At 44.4% G+C, this 18,723-nt stretch overlaps 1 pseudogene across 1 annotated transcript; it reads right to left on the bottom strand.

Annotated features, from left to right (window-relative positions):
* Positions 1-77: 77 nt before the first annotated feature.
* On the bottom strand, positions 78-18,211 carry LOC308595760 (aldo-keto reductase family 1 member C3-like; annotated as a pseudogene). Its single transcript, XR_014013362.1, has 10 exons — positions 18,101-18,211; positions 16,020-16,434; positions 13,863-14,030; positions 13,072-13,188; positions 10,221-10,298; positions 9,860-9,982; positions 5,829-5,938; positions 3,870-4,035; positions 2,401-2,483; positions 78-1,056 (listed from the first exon to the last, which is right to left on the bottom strand). The product of XR_014013362.1 is annotated as an aldo-keto reductase family 1 member C3-like (transcript).
* Between the last annotated feature and the right edge of the window lie 512 nt (positions 18,212-18,723).

Below are 18,723 nucleotides of genomic sequence, written 5' to 3'. Positions count from 1 at the left end.
CCTCAGCCGTGACACTTCTTAGCTGCCCCTTTATAAAGCAGAACCTGCAGGGGGTTAGAGACGATGGCAGAAGGTTGGGATCTGCTGGGCATATCAAAACCAGCTGCAATATTCAGTCTCCTTTGCTCACACACTAACATGGAAGCATTTACTTATAGTAGGTGGTGCAATTTTATTTCAGCCACCTGCGTGTTAGATGTTTCTGGGTATGGGTGTCACTAGTAGATGGTGCAACTCATTTAAAAAACGACTCAAGCATTTGTCCTACACAGGGTTCAGGCACTCTTAATCACATTTGATTTCAGTGACTACAAAACAGGCAATTTAGCATGAGACCACACAATGTAGTTCTGTCTAGCACAGAAACATCTGTTTGGATAATCGTATTTTCCTAGTATAGATAGGAGTTGCATAGAATCTCTGTTAGCATCTTATGCCTTATTCTAGATGTTAACTGACATTATTATTTAGTACATATTTTATATAAGCTGCTTGCATGAAAATAAAGCAGTTTATTGTGAAGCAGCCCTGCTGTTGGCAGATTACCTCATTTAACTTTAAATTAAATTGACAACTTGGAGAAATGTGCATTTCTTGCTATGCCACAGGAGTGTTTGCTTTTATTTATTGAGTTTTTCTGTGTTTTGCCTTGCCTTGTAAAGCAGCCTAAATAAAATAAAAATATCAATGGGCTGCAATAACAACTCGAGACTAAGACTAATTTTTCCAGGCTATCAGCTAAACTATTTTATATTTATGCTCCCTGTATTGTATTTATGCTCACTGGGAATACTTATTAAACCAACATGTGTGCTGTGCTAAATAGGTGCCTATGAAATCAACGTCGACGACAAAAATCCTCTTATTTCTCCTCCACTTCTGCAGATGAAATCAAAGAATCATTCACACGGCTAGAGTAGCTTTCATTTGTGCTGAAATGTATTTTTGATACTGTGTGTGCTGTGGAACTATGGTGGCTCCTTAGAATGGGAGAGGGGTGGGGGGATGCGTTGTCATTCATCATCTGGTGGCCGATAGTTTGGGTGCTCAGCAAATCTGAAACAAAACCAAAGAGTCAACCCTCAGAGGCATTGTAATAATAATAATAATAATAATAATAATAATAATAATAATACCTTTATTGTCATTGTACATCCTGTGTACAATGAAATTAAACAAGCCCCCCCAAACATTCAATCTCTTATCGAACAACGCACCACCTCACAAGTCAATTGCGCTATGTTATTTTCCGTTCAACAGGCTAACAGCCCACAGATAGAAGCTATTTTTTAGCCTGTTGGTACAGCTGATTACCCTATATCTCCTGCTCGAGGGTAGAAGATTAAAGAGGTGATGGCTGGGGTGTGAGTCATCCCCGAGAATTTTTCTCGCTCTTCTAAGGCAACAATCCCTTGTAATGTCATCTAGCGGACTCAAGGCACAGCCCATGATATCATGTGCTGTAGTCACCATCCTCTGTAGAGACCAGGCCAGCATACCACACTCTGATACGATATGAAAGGACACTTTCTATTGTGGACCGGTAAAAGGAGTTCATCAATTGTTGCTTAACATTCTTCTTTCTCAAGACCCTGAGGAAATGGAGTCTCTGTTGGATCTTTCTGACCACCTGAGTTATGTTGATTTTCCAAGTGAGGTCCTCACTAAGGTAAACTCCCAGGAATTTAAAGGAGGAGACTCTCTCCACACCACACCCCCCGATATACAATGGAGCAGGTTCCCCTCTCTTCCTCCGGAAGTCCAACACCATCTCCTTTGTCTTACTAATATTTAAGTGCAAGTTATTCTCTAAGCATATTGATGAGTTGCCAGCCACTGTCTCATAAGACCATTTCACACAGTATATAGTAACCACCCCAAGTTTGCCACTGAATGCCCACTCAGCAGGGAGGCTGAAAGTTGATCCTGCATTCCCAGTTTATGCACATGCAGAGAAAATCAAAAGAGATGATCTCTCTACATATGGGTTGCTAGCCCACTACCAGCTCCTAGAGGCTTCTATATACTGCGGGGCACATCCTGGAATTCTCTCAATGGTACTATAATTGGCTTTACTTGAGGCAGTTTCAAGGGCAGTTGTGAAACAATGCATAGGGCAGCTAGTTTAATTTCCCACAAAGGGAAATTATGCATTGGCTGAAGGGAGCATTAGAATTTTTATTTTTTTTGTATGAGATCCATTGGTTGTCAGTTTGTTTCTGGGCAAAAAAATGAATTCAAAATAATGGCATGTACCTTTAAATCCCTTTACAAATATACTCAGAAACAAAGTAGCAAATAAAATATGTCAGATCTTTTCTTCCTTTTGCTCTCGCAATATGAATTCTTGCATGAACCACTTTTATGTATCCATATGCATACTATTTAAATATGACTTACATTTCCGCTTTTGAAAAGCTCATGTTTTTGTGAAGGCCATCAATGGCTTTCATATCCTCCTCAGACAGCTGGAAAGTAAATGCCTGTCAGGGGGAGAAAATAAAATGCTGAGGTGCTTTTACCTCATCCTTTTTTTTGCACCTCAGAGCTGTGCATCTTTTTCGAGCAACAGAGATACCAAAGCGAACTTGATACCACCTTCCAAAGTTTAATTCCTTCATTCAACAGCTTCAGTCCAGATGTCCTCCCACTGAGGGAATTTTATAGGCATAGTAATGTAGGTTTGCAACAGAACAGGAGTGAGGAAACTGTGGCTCCCCAGATGTGGATGGACTCCAACTCCCCATCAGTCTTCGCCATCATGTCCAATGGTCAGGGATGAGGGAAGTCATAGCCCAGTGAATGTAGTTCTTCATGCAGTGCATAGCTAAACTACCGTACTTGCTCCCATATGAGACAGTGACAGCCACCAACTTGGATGGCTTTAAACATTAGACAAATTCATGGTGGATAAGAATGCTAATAGTAGTGTTGGGCGTCAGAGAATCCAACTCCCCACAGTAGGTTGCCAATAATGGATAAGACAAGGAAGTTCTTACCAATATTGTTTATTCAATAGTCATAGAGAGAGGCTTAGAAATTCAGCCTCTTGTAGTACAGTGGTACCTCGGGTTACATACGATTCAGGTTACACACTCCACTAAGCCAGAAATAGTGCTTCAGGTTAAGAACTTTGCTTCAGGATAAGAACAGAAATTGTGTTCCGGCGGTGCGGTAGCAGCAGGAGGCCCCATTAGCTAAAGTGGTGCTTCAGGTTAAGAACAGTTTCAGGTTAAGTACGGACCTCCGGAACGAATTAAGTACTTAACCCAAGGTACCACTGTAATGGTTTTTTCTCTGAGTAAATCTTCATTCCCCTTCTCCCCAATCGTCAACAGCACCACCCACCTTACGGTTTCCACTTAGGGCCATCTGTCTCCAAGCCCTTTGCTCTCCTACTTTTAAGACTTGCTGGGTTCTGGGAGAAGGGGTGTGTGGAATGCTTTCTAGTGATAACGTGTCAGCCAGTTGCTTCAGCTCTTCTTCCTCCTCTCCTCCTCATCCATCATTTCCCAACTTTGCCCCTCATCTGCCTCTGAGCTGTGACCTCCCGTAAACCACAGTTGTAAATCCATACCGTCTTCCTCATCTCTGGAAGGGTCAGGCTGGGAAGGCGGTCTCCACCATTCCTCCTCCTGTCCATTCCCTGACAGGTAGCTAGTCATGATGGTTGCAACTCTACCCTCATGGCTGGAAGCAGTGATGCTTCTGAATACCCACTGCTGGAAACTCCTCCAACATCCTGAGTCCCCAAATCAAGATGTGCATCTTCCCTCTCACACGAGTCATGTGACCCATGAGATAACATTGTCCAAATGTCGGGCTTTTTCAGTATTGTATTTTTAATGAATTTCTGTATACTGCTTTACCTGGGCATTTTCCTCAATTCGCTTTCTGGTGTAGGTCTTCACCAGGACCACCAGGCCACGCTGCAGTTGGTAGCGAATAGCCACGAGAGCTGGGCTTTTGTTGTACTTTTTGGCGATCACAACCAACAAAGGGTCTTCAAGCAGAGGAGGAGCGTCTGGATTTAACCTGTTGGAGAGCAACATGCAGAGAAGGTGTGTTTCTGGTGTCAAGATTCACAAATATACACGCACCACTATAGGATGAGGGGCACTTGGCTTGACAGCAGTATTAATTAATACCGTATTGGCCTAGTCCATGCAATATACACTAAATATTTTGTATTTAAAGCTTGGTTAGTCGATTTGAATTAATATACGTTTTTGGTATTGTTCTCTACCCCCTCCACCAATAAATCGCAAACTCATACATTGCACGTGGATCATTCTGTAGCCAAAATGGTAGCATCCGTGAACAAAAGAGAGGTTTTTTCTTTGCTTAAGTACAATCAGTATTGGGGGGGGGGGACACCTAAGGCAGGAAAGAAAGCCCCAAAGAATCCTGTGTGCCTGTTGGAGAGTTGATGTTCATATGAAATGGAGGATCCTGGAGGAATGTACAGCTCATTGTCTTGAAGGAGAACTCAATATTTGTTGCTGGTCCCACTTGTTAAAAATAAGCATTTAAGAAGTTTCCAATATAGATAAAAACACCACAAAGCCACTTCCGCCTTCAGAGGAGGTGGGATTGCGGGCTGCACGCCCCCATCACGCACGCCGTGGCTGGCTCTCAGCCTCCACGCGATTGAGGGAATCCCTGGCTGCATCATCCCCTGGACAGCCAATCGGCTGGCTCGGGCTGTGTGGCCTGCCCAATTTAACACAGGGGCGGCCAGGGATCTCCCTCTTTTTCCGCCTCCATCTGGTCCGGTTTCCCACCCTCCTGTCTTTGACCTTGGTATGGACCTCGGTTGGTCGCCATTGAGGGGCCTGGTAGGAATTTTTTCCACTTGGCAAATTGGCCCCAGCCACTTGGTTTTTCACCTACCTCGTAGCAAATCGTCACACCTTCCTTGGTATTGGCGGTTAGGCATTGGTATTGGTATTGTTATGTAGATGGAAGGGGGGGGAGGAAGTGCCATATTGAAGGGTAGTCCGATAAAGGATTCCGGGGGGCGTGGCCCTGTCCAAAGCCTATGGAGGTGTGGGCCTAAGGCACGCCCCCGATCGGTGACCCTGGTGGTGGGAGATCCTAGTTGATGTGCATCAGCAGGACTCCCCCTACTGGTGGTTAACCCTTCCCGGACTTCAAGCAAACGGGCTGAAGCCGGATAGTTGGTTAGGACCAATGCCTAAGCCAATACCGCTCATCACCTGTAACCAATAAATTTGTGGCCTTATTTAGCCCATTAACCTTAATTAATTGTGTCATGTGTCTTTATTTCCACTGGGGGAGGGCGGGAACTCGCCACGCAATTCAAAATTCTGAGACACACGAAATAAGCTATGTAAAAAGAGAAATGCTATAATTATTTACTGTAAATGCAAGCCTGGATGCAGGGCCCTTTCATCTCTGCCATTCTACTGCTTAAAGCAACATTAAAGATAATGTAAATATGATTGAAAAACAGCACAAAATTTCAGAAGCAGAAATTATTAAATAGCCCCCTGCCTGCAACATTAAAAAACATGTTTGGGAGAAGTCAAGCAGTTATTTAAAAAAACCACACACACTTTAGCAATGGGAAGGTTTCTGAGAATGTCTAAAATGGGAGGGGAAGAACTTTGTAAATCTCTCTGTGGAATGAGTTCCCCAATTGTGGGGCCACTACAGAAAAGGCCCTGGTGCTGGTATCCACCATGAGGATCTTTATTAATTGTGGGGCCCAGAATGCAACCTAAAGAGCTGGTGTAGATGCTGGGGAATAATGGGCGTGGTTGGTCCCTGAGGTGGTCCCCAAACATTTTTGCTTCATCTCTTACCAGCTAGGGTCCCTTTGGGATCCCAGGACACAATATCCTTCCATGATGATATTGTTTGACTTGCAGAAGGCCAGCATCTTGCTTTGGTTCCGATAAGGATGGCATTCAACCTGTGGATTCAGAATCCCCCAACACAACCCAAAAGTGAGAATTCAGATGAAACAAAGAATACCGTGAAATAAAGGAAAGACAGAAAAGCAGAAGCATGCTATTACAGTGGTGCCTCGCAAGACGAAATTAATTCATTCCGCGAGTTTTTTCGTCTAGCGAATTTTTCGTCTTGCGAAGCACGAAATCCCATAGGAATGCATTGAAATTCAATTAATGCGTTCCTATGGTCAAAAAAAGTCCAAACAAAGCAAATTTGGTACAACAAGAGTTTATTAAGTGCTCTTTAAAGTCACACATACTGTAAAGAGCATTTCAAAAATTGAAGGAACAATAAATTAAGTTTCTAAACATGACAGAAAAACATTTAAAAATCAACAAAGTGTACAGTACATTTTCTAAGACTCTGGGGGACAACTCGAAGAAGGTTCCTCTTCCACTCTTTGCTTCTTGCTGAAGAACCTGTCCATGGTCTGCTGCTTCATCCGCCTTTTCAGCACATCCCTGAAAGGCGACATGGCCCTCGTATCAAAAGTGTTCGCAAGGTCATGTGCCACGTGCTTGTCAGGGTGGTGCCGCTGTGCAAAAGCCTGCACATCCTTCCACTTCAGGCAAATGTCCCTCAGTTCTTTGGAGGACAGCCGTTCCTCAGTTGCTTCCTCCTCTTCCAGCGAGGCCTGCTCCTGCGCAGCCTCTGCCTGCAGTTCGACCAGCTCCTGGGTGGTCAGCTCATGGTCATGCTCCTCCACCAGCTCACTGATGTTCTCCTCTGTGACCTCCAGGCCCATGGTCCTCCCCAAGGCAACAATGTCCTGCACCACTGTTGACTCTGGTGCATCAGAGTCACTTGGTGCCACACAGTCCGGCCACAGGCTGCGCCAAGCGCAATTCAAATTTCTATGGCTGATCCCTTTCCAGGCCGTGGTGATCATCTTCAAGCAGGTGACGATGTCGAAGTGGTCCTTCCAGAATTCCCGCAGGGTGATGGTGGTGCAATCTGTCACCTCGAAGCATTGCCTGAAAAGCTCCTTGGTGTAGAGTTTTTTGAAATTGGCGATGACCTGCTGATCCATCGGCTGGAGCAGTGGCGTGGTGTTAGGCGGCAGGAACATGATGTTGATGAAGCTGAACTCCTCCAACAAGTCCTCCTCAAGGCTTTTAGGATGAGCAGGAGCATTGTCCATCAGAAGCAAAGCCTTCAGCGGCAGGTCATTGTCCAGCAGGTACTGTTTGACAGCAGGGCCAAAAGCAAGATTGACCCAGTCCACAAACAGCACACGTGTGACCCAAGCCTTACTGTTGGATCGCTACATGACACTCAGCTGCTCCTTGTCGACCTTGTGTTTCTTGAAGGCCCGTGGGTTCTCCGAGTGGTACACCAGGAGGGGCTTGATCTTCAGGTCGCCACTTGCGTTGGCACAGAAGAGCAGGGTCAGACGGTCCTTCATGGGCTTGTGGCCAGGCAACTTGGCCTCCTCCTGTGTGATGAAAGTCCTTTTGGGCATCCTCTTCCAAAACAGCCCGGTCTCCCACCACACAGAAATTCAAACCCAGATTTTTTTTTAAAAAAACAGCAGAATGGCCCAATGGTCACAAAAAATCATAAAAAATCAAAAAACCCCCACACAAGCTCCCAGATTCTTGCAAACCCCTCCTCAACTGTTCCCCCAGCCATCCACCACACAGAAATTCAAACCCAGAATTTTTTTTTAAAAAAACAGCAGAGTGGCCTATGGTCACAGAAAATCATAAAAATGCAGAGAAAAACCACACAAGCTCCCAGATTCTTGCAAACCCCTCCTCAACTGTTCCCCCAGCCACCCACCACACAGAAATTCAAACCCAGAATTTTTTTTTAAAAAAAACAGCAGAGTGGCCAAATGGTCACAAAAAATCATAAAAATTCAGAAAAAAACACACAAGCTTCCAGATTCTTGCAAACCCCTCCCCAACACCAAGTCCTTGAATTCCAAACACCCCAACCCAAAATCCAACCCCCCAAAAAAAGTTTTAAAAGTTTAACTTACCAAATGGCTGCAAAAGAAGTTTTGGAAAAGCTTCAAAAATCACCAAAGTCTTCAAAAACTTCAAAAAAGGCTACCACACTGCGTTCTATGAGTTGCTCCTCGAAGTCAAGTCGCAACTGTATTAACGGTGTTAAGAAAAAGGAAACAAACTTGCAAGACGTTTTCGTCTTGCGAAGCAAGCCCATAGGGAAATTCGTCTTGCAAAGCAGACGAAAACGCAAAACCCTTTCGTCTAGCGAGTTTTTCGTCTTACGAGGCATTCGTCTTGCGGGGCACCACTGTATTTCTTGAAATATCCAGCTGTTCCCTTTCTTAAAGTGTGCTGTGTTTTCTGATGTATCAGACTCTTTAGTGGACCATTCTTGCATTTGTGGTTTCCATTGCCATGCTCCTCTCCCGTGAAATGTGTTAACCGAAGATGGGGGACAGGGCTTATTCTCCCACAATCTCTTGTTACTCCAGCCTTGTTGGAAATATCCTGGGCACACTGTCCTGCCTGCAGTGTCTCTATTTCTGCCCACTCAGTCTCTGAATTTTCTATTTTGAGCAGAAAGGTCTGATGGGGGATTTGCCTGGCTTTCCATCAACTTGAGCAGATGATCTGGGACTCTGTTTTATCAGGGTCTCAAAAAACTGAAATTTCGAATCAAACTGGGAGAGGAGACATCAGAAAATGAAATCCGTGCTGAGGGGGGCACAAGACTTTTCAAAGGGGGCAGTTTTATCTCACATGTAAGGAAGTAATTATATAGTTTTAAATACTCCTCCCTGTGTAAATGCATTTTGTATGTGAAAAGTGTCTTTTATTGAAGTCACCAATATGACTCAGCAATGGCGGAAAGTACGGGGGGAGGACATGAGAACTAATTGTCGGGGGGGGGACTCTATCCCCCCCCCTTACCCTCTCTACTGCTTTCTGTAAATTGGATAGTGCATCAAGACTGGGCAGACAGTACAAAGAAGCTCTGATTTAAGCGGGACTATCTGTACCACTAGGGATGCGGGTGGCGCTGCGGGTTTGCCGATCAGAAGGTCGGCGGTTTGAATCCCCGCGATGGGGTGAGCTCCCGTTGCTCAGTCCCTGCTCCTGCCAACCTAGCAGTTTGAAAGCACGTCAAAGTGCAAATAGATAAATAGGTACCGCTCCGGTGGGAAGGTAAACGGCGTTTCTGTGCGCTGCTCTGGTTTGCCAGAAGCGGCGTAGTCATGCTGGCCACATGACCTGGAAGCTCCCTCGGCCAATAAAGCGAGATGAGCGCCGCAATCCCAGAGTCGGCCACTACTGGACCTAATGGTCAGGGGTCCCTTTACCTTTTTATTTGTACCAATGTGTCTCTGTGGTACTGGGAGATCATGTCTGCACACATCTCATTGTCAGTCCATCACTCCTGCTTAGCTACCAGATTGCATGCCTTGGACTAGCGTGCTCTGGTCTCATTTGGTTACATGATATACACCAGTGCCCAAGTGAATCAGGGCTGCTTGGGTGCAACAGCTTTCCCCAGATGCCTAACTCAAAAGCCCTTCGCTCCCCAATTGAGAACTTCCAGAGTCCCCACAAGAGGCTGTGTGGGCTCTGAAGGCTTGCAGGCCTTCTTCTACCTGAGGTGCTTGTTTCAAACATTATGGACTTCTCCATACTTTCTTTTTTCTGATGATTCAGAGGTCTTGATGAAATTAGAAGCCATTACTGGTTCCAGGAATGTAGGGGAGTCCACCCCACAACTCATAACCATATCTCCTGTGACTGGATCTGCAACATTAAAGCCTTAAGCAAGTTTTTTAAGGGAATGGCTGTGTTCATCAAAACAAAGGTCCTCTCACAAAAAGAGCTTAAATAAAGAAGCTTTCAACAGTGTTTGGAACAAACCCCTACAAAAGGCGATTACACTTGACCTGGTTTATCACTGGCTTGTATTTCAATCCTGGCTTGTTCAGGATCATTTCCAGCTGCTTACGGGTGAAGTTGGACACTCCGATGGACCTCACCAAGCCAGCATCTTTGCACGCCTCCATTGCCTGGCAAAGAAAACACAACATGTTTGTTGAGTGGTGTTTGTTGAATAGCTGAGGCCACACTCCCCCAATTAAGATTGGAAGCTCACTCATATACTCCCAAGAGTGTGCAATAATTGACCAGCTCTCATAGGAGCCATTGTGTGAGTCATTGTTCTGGACCTGCCTCCTCTGGTGGAAGGCTACTGTGCTCTGTATCTGAATGACTCAAGGGCTGGATTTGCTAATCCTAGGCACCTACCTCCCATGTCTGCTGAAGATCTACGTTGTCAAAAATCGGTTTTTTGTCTTCTCCCAAGGGAAATAAATCTGGTCCGGGCTGGAAAAGAAGGAGGCAGAGGGAATGAGTGCATTTCAGAACTAGAAGTTCTCTTATCTCTGTAATATTATCTAATACTAATGGACAGTGATAGAAAAAAGGGAGATAAACTTGCAAGGGCTGGTACTACAGTGCAAGGATCTGTGGGAAACTCAAATCGCAAGCACCACATTTCACATTCTTGTTTATTCAAGAGGGATAAAGCGTTACTTTAGCCAGGAAAAAATATTTACATTGCAATATTAACTCAGTATTGTCTCTTTTAATCCAGAGGTGGGGAATCAGTGGATCTCCAGGCTTTGGTGGCCAGCAAGGACAATGATCAGGGATGATTGGAGTTGCAATTGAGCAACATCTGGAAGGCCACAGGTTACCCAAACATGCTTTAATTCTTTCTGTGCCCCATAGAACAAACTGTCTTCTCTCCCTGCACAGGTCCTCATCTCTCCATCCCCTTTTTTTCCTTCCCTCACTCCCTCGTTGTTAGACAAATTTGCCCCAGGAATCCTCACCTCAGGGAGTCAATTGCTCTGTGAGAAGAAGGAGTTGGAAACTGAGATCGGGCAAAACCAAAAGCTGTTTATTCTCAAGACAGCGCTGCACGGGTAACGCCCCAGCTTGTGCTGTGAAGAGGGAGGGCTCTGTCCTGTTTACATCGAAGGTACTATAGGGTACTATATACCCTATAGCCCATCCAAATTTCCCTCCTACACAGGGGCATAGGAGGGGGGGGGCGGGCTGCCCCGGGTGGGTGGGTGTGACAAATTATCAAGGAACAATTACTGCCCTACTAGGATGGTTCATAAAAACTTATTTTTGAAAATGCCTGCTCCAAAGGTCTTATCTAACTACACTAGGGATTATATAGCTATATATTAAAATTCATGCATATCAGTTAATATCTTGACCCTCCTCCACGAAAATAGCTGTTTACTTGGCCATTTTCTTATGTCGTGAAGGCTGAAATTTCAATTCAGTGTTTTCCTCTTCAGATAATACAGAGCATGGTGAAATCACAATAAATAAAACCTCCCCTTCAGTAGTTTCAAGCACCACTACAGGTTCCACATAGTATCTGTACTGCGATGTTTAGTGTGGCAGCACCTGCACTTTGGAACTCCCCGCCTATTGCAATAAAGCACGTGCCTTTGCTAGAGTCTTTTCTGGCACCTGCTAAAAGAATTCTTATTTAGGCAAGCATACCTAGATGCTTAGGAAGTTGAAGTATTTTTAATCTTAATATTTTAGCTTTTGTATGTTTTAAAGTAGGATTGTTAATTTTTCTTGATTTTACTGCTGTGACATTTTGTTATTTTTTGTTTTGGTAAACCACTTTGCAGGTTTTTAAAAATAAATGTTATTAAATAAACAATACAGTGGTACCTCAGGTTACATACGCTTCAGGTTACATACTCCGCTAACCCAGAAATAGTGCTTCAGATTAAGAACTTTGCTTCAGGATAAGAACAGAAATTGTGCTCCGGCGGGGCGGTGGCAGCACCAGGCCCCATTAGCTAAAGTGGTGCTTCAGGTTAAGAACAGTTTCAGATTAAGAACGGACCTCCGGAATGAATTACCGTATTTTTCGCTCTATAACACGCACCAGACCATAACACGCACGTAGTTTTTAGAGGAGGAAAACAAGAAAAAAATATTCTAAACGAAATAGTGGATATATGATTTTTGTGGTTCATGCTGTGGCCACAGACATGTGATCTGACAGTGAGTTTGGAGTAGCCCAATGCAAAAATCCTGAGGATCCATGTGGATCCATGCTTTGTAACCACGGAGGAAGGAAGGAAGGGGAACCATGGATCCTCTGCTCACGACTGCAGCAGATCCCCCCGCCACCCGCAGGCATTCCCTCCATAACACGCACAGACATTTCCCCTTACTTTCTAGGAGGAAAAAAGTGAGTGTTATTGTGCAAAAAATACGGTAAGTACTTAACCCGAGGTACCACTGTAAATATAAATAAAATAACACAAGCCAAAACACAGTCCATCCTGTAGATTTAAGTATCTGTCCACAGTCGCCTATTTGCTATCAGAGGCCCAGAATCCACATTCCTTTGTAAGGAAATATAAAATAAAGGCAAATTATTTTTGCTGGCAAAAAAATATTTAAAAAATATCAATGTGTGTGTGGGAGGGGTGACAAGAAATTTTCTGCACCGGGTACCACCTGACTTTCCTACACCTGTGCTCCTACATTCTCCTATTGGTTAGGAGATTGCAGTTTACAGACTTCCTGGTCCACCTATTTCATATTTTCCCCTTGATATGGAGCCATTTTAAGCATGCACAATAGCTTTTTAACTGTTTCCCTCCATTTTCCTTCATGGTCCCAAGTCACCCACAAACAGTCCTAGTACCTTATAATGCATTATGTTTTGGCTATTACGAGTTTCCTCTTTCTTTGCAATGCAAGTAGTTACAACAGCAAGGCACGGTCCTTTCTGCTAAGCTTTCCTTACCCGTTTATCCCACACTTGCAAAGTCCTGCTCTGCACATGATTTCTTTCTTATGATGCCCATGTGGTTAATGTAATCACTATATGCAGATGTTTTCTTTAACTGGAATGCTTTCTCCTCCAAAGTCTGGGAGTGATCATTCTTTGATTGAGATATGGTCCAGCAGAGAATTGTCAGCATCTCTAGGAAATGACAATTCCCAACATTCCTTCAGGGAATCAAATATTTTTTGATTCCCCCCCCCCCCCAATTCAAATATTGGACTCAATACTTTCATTATGACACCAATAATTATTTACCTTCATAGAAAATGGATTGTGAATTATGAACAGATCCATGTAGTCAAACTGGAGTTTCTTCAGTGATTCTTCTAAGCATTTCCGAACCAGCTCTGGGTGGTGAAAGGTACTCCAAAGCTGTCAAAAATATAAAGAGATTTATATTTTCACAGAGCCATAGAGTTTTTGGGTCTCGGGACAGTTTAGCTGTGGCAGATGATTATTCAGGTGTGCACAGTGTTAAGGTCACACTCAAATATTGTTCTGAAGAGTATTTGGAATTGCTGTGGTGAGGTAAAGTAATTAAAAAAATCATTATTGCTAATAAACAATATTTTTACCATTTATTTATTAAATTTCTATATTGCCCTTCATCAAAAGTTCTCAGGGGGGTTCACAAGATAAAAGCACAAGATAAAAGCACAAATAAATAGTCAAAACAGAATCCCTCCTCCCACAAACAGGTTTAAAAAGGGTGTAGAATATTAATCAGTCCAAGGCCTCGTTAAAGGGGAACATTTTTACCTGGTGCCTAGAGGTGTATAATGAACCTCCCTGCAGAGAGCATTCCCCAAACGGGGAGCCATGCAGAAAAGGCCCTGTTCTCGTGTTGCCGCCCTCTGAGCCTCACATGGAGGAGGCATACAAAGAAGAGCCTCACAGGATGAACACAGAATCCGGGTAGGTTTATATAGGGAGGGGCATTTTGCTCCGATTTTGTTAAATAATGTCTGTGAAATATGCAATTGCATCATGATGCAGGCACTATATTTTACCCATTTTTGGTTTAAAAAATTACCAAACTCATTCACTTTTCCAGTGTAGAAAATGTCTTCCCTTTTTACTGTTCCATCTGAAATCTTCACACGAATGGCCCGCCCAACTTGTTCCTCCGTCTGGTATACTTATGCGCCATCAATATGACGGAAGCCGACTTCTATTGCTATCTTTGTGGCCTCCTCACACTTACTTTTTTGAACCTGCCAGTTGAAAAGGTGAAAAAGTTAGTCAAGATCTTTGCTTCAGTGGAGAAATTTATATCAAAGGGTGCCTGTAAGTAACATATATATGTGTGTTTTATGTGCGACATAGTATTTTGCCACCAGATGGCGATGTGGAGTCCTGTTTTTAACTACCTGTTTTCCCTGTTTAAATTTACAACGCTTTAAACTGAAACACTTATTTGATGTGTGGAGATCCAGCCCTGATGGTGCCTGGGTCCTCTCCAGGGTGCAGGACCTAAGATACCGTATTTTTCGCCCCATAGGACGCTCCGTCCCATAGGACGCACCTAGTTTTTTGGGGGGGAATAAAGGGGGGGGGGGAATTTCCTTTATTTCCCCCCCAAAAGCAGGTCGGGGAAACAGAACCAGGTCCAGGAACAGCGGGATGGCGGCGCTGCGCCTCCCTGCTGTCCCCCGAGCTTGTGGGGATGGCCGATGTCTGCCCCGTGGGAGGGGCGCTCTGCATCAGGGCGCCCCCCCTGCGGGGCCGGCAGGCTGCTATCCGCAGCGTGGGGAGCCTTGCCGGGAAGTCCGGCAAGGCTCCCCACGCTACGGATGTCTGCCTGGCGAGGGGGGCCCTCTGCTTCATGGCGCCCCGCCCGCCGGGCGGCAGGCTGCTATCCGCAGCCTAGACATCCCTGCCGGACCTCCCGTAGGGCTGCCTAGGCTGCGGATGTGTTCCTGAAGCCTGGAGAGCGAGAGGGGTTGGTGCGCCCCTCTCACTCTCCAAGCTTCAGCAAAAGCCTGCATTCACCCCATAGGACGCACCCAGATTTCCCCTTCATTTTTGGAGGGGAAAAAGTGCGTCCTATAGGGCGAAAAATACGGTAGTTGAGTGGTGCATTGCATGCCTCCTTCTGGCCAAGGTGGCACCAAATGTCTTGCTCTGCTTCCCACTGGATCACATCAGCGAGGATAAGAGGGGAGCCTTTTCATCTGGGCAGCCCAGGACCTCTATACCCACTGCCCAGGCTTGCACCCCAGGGAAGTCACTTTGGTGCTGCTAACACTGCAGCTTGACTTTCCCCCGGAGGCACACTCCATTGTCTCTAGAGACAGACAGATGCCAACAACAAGGATGGAGGGGTTCACATCATTAACCTGCTTCTCCCACGGCCATAGCCTTGGATTCCAGCAGAAATCAGGCTTGGCTCCATCTCTCAGCTGCCCAGCCTGCTTTCTGCTTCCAACTCCTGGATCTCTCTCTCACACACACCCTAGTTTTTGTCTTTCTAACTACCCACCCATTTGCCCTCTGGCAGAGCTGCTTCACTCATTACCATAACTACTCATATTTAAGGGGCCATTGCCAAGAGATTTGCATACCTGTCTCTTCATCAGCATGTATCTCTTTGTAGAAAAGAGATTCTACCCTCACTTAGTATGTGAATAGAGCAGACATATGAATTGGAAAAATTGGAAAAGGAAAATTCCTTTGAAAAACTGAGTGGTTGCTTTTATTTGGTAAATTCATGGTTCCTAGAAATTAATTTGATTACAAAACAAGAACGTACATTGATTCCCTCAATTTGCGTTGCTGGTGATATGGAATGGACCAAATGAAGACGGTTTGGATAAAGAATTGATTCTATATGTATTGTTAGTGTCCAGAATAGTTAGCTAATGCCTGGTAATTTTGGATAATATTGTTACTCCCAACAAAACTAATAGTGGGCACTTATGGTTCTATGGATAGATTTTTAAAAAATATCACTAGAAAATATCACTAGAAATTTTGCATTGGGGACTTTGAACCCTGTAGCAATTCACACTGGAAACTGTTTCTCAGCTACAAACCATTCTTGGCTGCTGTGACCCAAGAAGTTCTCATGCATAATTGGCTTCTCAGATCAGGTCAGGTATTGCATGCGATGCTTTGCAATGTATGAGGCACCCAGCAGCTGGCAGGCATTTTGCTCTTCAAAAACAAGTTACAACAATCTGAGAGTTAAATGTGTTACTTGCAGCATCCGGGGAATAGGTTCCAAACCCCAATACGGGGATTTTGTTCCCATCATTCATTGTAATGCCACGGTCTTTGCTAAGTGCCATTTTCTGCTTCTATGCTTGTTCAGTTCTTGGCTCCAGGATGAAACTGATCAACACTCTTGTAGGAAAAAATCGAGTGAGAAGAATGAAGTTCCTGGTTCCAATGAAATGTCTTCTGTTGGCACGATAGGAGGGGAGTGTCTATGCAAATGCCCTGAAGAAATGAGAGAGAAGGGCGGGGACACTTCCTAAACTATGCCCAAATTTTTATGAGTAATTTTCAGCAGGATGTCCTTTGGTACACCAGCAGCTTTCATTGCTCACTTTTCAGCATTGCTTTCACAGGATAGATAATAGCTATCTTCTTCCTGTTCTTCTTGTTCTTCTTTGCCTTCCAATAAAGAAAAGCAGAGGGGTGAGCAGACGTAAGCATTTGTCCCACACAGCGTTCAGGCACCCTTAAAAAACTCTTGTATTTTGATAGCCAAAAAAATAAATAAAGCCAAGGAATAAAAATATTATGTTTAAAACAAAATTTACATATATTATTGCTAATTTATATTTTAATTTATTATAATCTTTTAGCTAGCATATTGCCCTTTGTGTGTTACGTAATGCCTGTGAAATATGCATTTTAAGGAAGCATCTTCCTTGGATACGATGAAAGGGAAGCGTCTAAGCCAGTGTTCTGTTGAAGCTAGAAAGAAGGGCAGGGACAGTCCCTATCCTGCTCCAGACTTTGGATTAATGTGATTCCAACAAAGAGTTGCAGTGCATACAAATGGCACATGTTAACTATACCGAAGTTTCTTAATTTCCACCACAGTGTCTTCCGAAACACCAATGGCTTTGATTGGTGACTTAGCATTGCTTTTGCAGGGCAAATGATAGTTGACTGATGGATAGATTTAATCTTTTTATTATTAATAGTGTTCTGATAAAACTATTTTGAGACCTGTCATAAACTTTGACATGTTAACTGTTAGACGTGGGAGAAGCAGCCCTCAAAGCTAAGCAGATCTCCAGGCAGAGGTATTGAAATGAAACAAATATACTCAGAAACAAAATAGCCAATGAAATATGTGGAGGCGTCTGTTGACTTAACAAAGCAGAATGCTCTGTATGCCAAAGGAGGGGGGAAAGGATGTAACAGACTCTCCAAGTGTCCCTATTTTCCAGGGACAGTCCCAGATTAACAGAAGCCATCCTAGTTTCTGATTTGATCTTGGAATGTCCCTCTTTCCCTTAAGGTAAAGGTAAAGGGACCCCTGACCATTAGATCCAGTTGTGACTGACTCTGGGGTTGCGGCGCTCATCTTGCTTTATTGGCCGAGGGAGCCAGCGTACAACTTCCGGGTCGTGTGGCCAGCATGACTAAGCCGCTTCTGGCGAACCAGAGCAGCGCACGGAAATGCCGTTTACCTTCCCGCCAGAATGGTACCTATTTATCTACTTGCACTTTGACGTGCTTTCAAACTGCTAGGTTGACAGGAGCAGGGACCATGCAATGGGAGCTCACCCCGTTGCGGGGATTCGAAACGCCAACCTTCTGATCGGCAAGTCCTAGGCTCTGTGGCTTATCCCCTATTTTTAACGGAGGGTATGGAGTTATGCGACTGCTGAGCCAAGGAGATTATTAACTGTACCTACTTTAGAAGACATCTGAAAGCAGCCCTGTGTAGGGAAGTTTTTTATGTTTAATGTTTTTATATATGTTGAAAGCCGCCCAGAGTGGTTGGGGCTCCTATGCCTGAGTCATTTAGTCAAGATGCTGAAATTTCTCTATTAGCAAACCTTAAGTTCACCAAATGGGACTACCCAGGATACCCTAAGGAGAAGACCAGGGTATTGCATTCTTATCTTTACAGTGTGGATACGAGTTCTGATGGTGGCAATCCATGCTCAGATGAAAGCTGCCACAAATACAACTCTACCCTTCCTTGTTTTATTATTTCAAGCAGTTGTACCAATGCATATATTGCTAGATAAAGAAATAGCATTGTTTGTTCTCTTTCTGACTAAATGGACTTTGCAGATGTACAGACAAAAGTACCTACATCTTTAGGTGACAGCCACTTCATAGTGCCACAGTTTTCAGGAGTCCCTGGGCAGAGGGAATGACCAACAGTGTATTGGAGGGGGAACACAGGGGAATGTAGATCCATCATCTTTTCCACGTCGGAAATCCATGTTGGAAATCAAGCCTTTATCAGGAGAAACTGGCAACTCTCCCAGGCCCCCGCTTGGTCTCCTGTTGACCTCCCTGTCTGCTTTCCCGGCAAGATCCAGGCAGAGGTTGTGATAGGCGATCCTTCTCAGCGTGAGAAGAACACACCACTCTTTCCTGCCCCCCAGGCAGGGGAAAGAGATAGACAGAAACGTATTTACATGCCTTTATTTCTGTCTTTGCAGCGTTACAGAAAACACGACTGCTCTCTTCAAACTCCAACAGCCGAGAGAAAAACTCCTCCTGTACTTCCTGTACAGCTCATATTACACTCTGAGCTAATTCTGGTGCCCTCTGCACTGTGAATTGACTGTCCCTCTGTTTCCCACGGAACAGTCCTAACATTCCCATTATGTTTTGCTTTCAAGCTAGCAGTAGCTCGTGGCTGCATTGCTTCAATATCGTAACAGCAATGGCCTCATCAGATGAAGTCATCGGATAACTGATGGAGCT

The sequence above is a fragment of the Podarcis bocagei genome, assembly GCF_964188305.1.
Source record: "Podarcis bocagei genome assembly, chromosome: 10".
NCBI lineage: Eukaryota > Metazoa > Chordata > Lepidosauria > Squamata > Lacertidae > Podarcis > Podarcis bocagei.
This window is presented reverse-complemented; position numbering and strand designations above follow the sequence as displayed.